Here is a 2,500-nt window from a genome sequence, read left to right as displayed (position 1 = left end):
GGTTGCGCAGCGCGCGCGGCCGCGTGCCGCGACCCGCCGCCGGGAGGCGGCGGTGGCGGCGGCGGCGGCGGCGGCGGCGGCGGGGGCCTTCCCGTCGTCGTCGTCGTCGTCGTCATTGCCGCGGCCTCTCGGCGGGGTCGGCGAGGCGCTCGGCGGCCGGGCCGCCTCCCCGCGTCGGCGGGGGCGGCCCGAGCTGCGGCGGTCCTCTCGGGCGCAGCGCCGGGCTACTGAGGGAAACCCCGGGCCCCGAGGAGGACGCCGCGGTGGTGGCGGCAGATGTCGGGCGCGCCCCCGCCGGTGGACGCTCCCCCGAGGGCGGCAGCGGGGGAGGCACCCCGGCGGGGCCATGCAGGTCGTTTCCCTCGCCCCAGGGCCAGGTACCTAGCGCTCCGCGCCTCGGCGGTCCCAGGCTTCCCGCTCGGCGTCGTCAAACGCCGCGGGAAGGACCGAAAAAGGGGCCGCCGAGCCGGGCGGCGGTTTAAAGACTCGGGCGGCTCGGCGCGCCCCGCCGCGGCGGCGGCGGTGGCGGCGGCGGCGGCGGCGGGTGGCGGGCGGTGGCGTTGCGGCTCCATTGAGGGGTGGGGAGCTACTCCCGCCGATCCCCTGCGGTGGTGTCCGCGGCCACCGGTCGCGCCCGCCGTCGCGGCGGTCGTCCCCGCCGCGCGCGCGCGTGCGGGGGTAGTCGCGCCGCGCCGGGGAGGGGCGCCCTGCCCCCCCCTCTTCGCGGCCCGGCCTCGGCGGAGAGGCCGCGGCGCGCGCGGTCGGCCGCGGGGCCGACCCGCTGGGCTCGAAACGGGCGGCGCCGGCAGAGGGCGCGCGCTCTCTGCCCTTCCTGAGCCGCGGGGCGGCGGCCGCCGGGGCCCGCCGCGCGCTCTCTCTTCTGGGCCGCCGCGGCCGTCCCGCGCGGGCGGCGCCGCGCCTGGCGCGGCCGTGCCTCTCTCCCCTCGGCGGCCTTCGTCTCGAACGCACCGGCGGCGCCGGCCGCCGGCCGGCCGTCCGCCCGCCCGCCCGGGGCGAGCGCTCGGCGGTCCCTCCGCGGTCGGAGGCCGGCGAGCGCGGGCGGCCCCGCGCCGAGCGGCGGCGGCGCCGCTCGGCCGGTGTTCCCGCCGCCCGCGGGCACGGGACCCTCCCCGTGGCCCTTCGCGACCGCGCGCGGTCCGAGGGCAGGGGTGGCGGGCGGCCGCGGGGGCGCTTCCGCGCCCGCTCTCCAGGTGGCGAACGAGGAGAGCGGGCGTCGCCCCCCGGCTCAGCGCCGCACCGCCTTCCGCCGGGCGCGTGCTCGCGGAAGGGGGCCCCCGACGGTGCGGGTGGACGGCGGTTCCCGGGAAGTGCGGCCCGCCGCGGCGGCGGGTCCGCCCTCGGGCAGCCCTCGGGCGCTCGCCTTCCCCCGGCGGGCAGCGGTCCGGCGGGGGGGGGGCGCGGCGCCCGGCGGCGGGGCGGCGGTCGTCGCGTGGCGTCTCGAGCGCAGCAAGGCCCCTGGGGAGAGAGAGTCGGCCGCGCGCGTGGGCGCGGCGGCGCTCCGCGAGAGCCGGCGCGGCGGCGGTTCCAGGGGGGAGGCAAGCGCGCGCGCGGGGTCCGAGGGCCGCGCGCCGGCGCGTGGCGCCGCGCCGGCGAGGCCGGGCGGGCCACCGCGCTCCCGCGGCGCGCGCCGCGCGGCCCTCCGCGCGGAGGGCCGGGCCGAGCCCGGGCGCCTGGGCCGCCTCCGAAGGACGGCACACGTAGGCGGCGCCTCCCCTCGCCGGGCGGGGGGAGGCGGTCGGGGGCGCGGGTCCCCCCGCCTCTCGGCCGGCCTTGGGAGCGTTCCGTGGGGTTCCTCCCGTGTTCTTCTCGCACGCGCCCCCTCCGGGGTTTTCCGCGTTGCTCGTACGGTCGGAGCCAGGCCCCGCGCGGGGCCTCGGCGCCAGAGAAAAAAAAGGGGGGCCGCTCCGGGCGAGAGCGGCTCCCGGCCCCCCCGCGCGCGCGGGGTCGGTGCCGAAAGCCAGACAACTCTTAGCGGTGGATCACTCGGCTCGTGCGTCGATGAAGAACGCAGCTAGCTGCGAGAATTAATGTGAATTGCAGGACACATTGATCATCGACACTTCGAACGCACTTGCGGCCCCGGGTTCCTCCCGGGGCTACGCCTGTCTGAGCGTCGCTTGACGATCAATCGCCGCCCGGGGGCCGCCCCGGCGGCGCGGCTGGGGTCGCTTCGCAGGCCCGTCGGCCGCGGCAGCGGTTGCCGCGCGAGGGCCTTCGTCCCCCTAAATGCAGACTCGGGGAGCGCTCCGTAGCTCCCCGCTCCCGGAGCGAGCCGCTGGGGCGGAGCTCGTCCTCGCCGGGGCCGCACCGCCTGGCGGTGGCGGCGGCCGGGGAGTCGGAGCGAGTGAGACGGCGCCGAAGGCGCCCCGCCGAGGGCCGAGGGACGAGGGCGAGAGGGGAGGCGAGGCGCGGGCCTCGCCTCCGGCCTCCCCCCCGCGCGGGCGGCTGTCTGCGGGTGGGTACCGTGCGCGGGTACCGT

General features: G+C 80.9%; 1 non-coding gene across 1 annotated transcript; it reads left to right on the top strand.

Annotated features, from left to right (window-relative positions):
- The first annotated feature begins 1,984 nt into the window (after nucleotides 1-1,984).
- On the top strand, nucleotides 1,985-2,137 carry LOC137466596 (5.8S ribosomal RNA). Its single transcript, XR_010995236.1, has one exon. It is a non-coding gene; the product is annotated as a 5.8S ribosomal RNA (ribosomal RNA).
- The last annotated feature ends 363 nt before the right edge of the window (nucleotides 2,138-2,500 follow it).

The sequence above is a fragment of the Anomalospiza imberbis genome, unplaced genomic scaffold (assembly GCF_031753505.1).
Source record: "Anomalospiza imberbis isolate Cuckoo-Finch-1a 21T00152 unplaced genomic scaffold, ASM3175350v1 scaffold_313, whole genome shotgun sequence".
Classification (NCBI taxonomy): Eukaryota; Metazoa; Chordata; class Aves; order Passeriformes; family Viduidae; genus Anomalospiza; species Anomalospiza imberbis.
The sequence above is the reverse complement of the archived record's forward strand: the minus strand, read 5'-3'. Positions and strand labels throughout refer to the sequence as shown.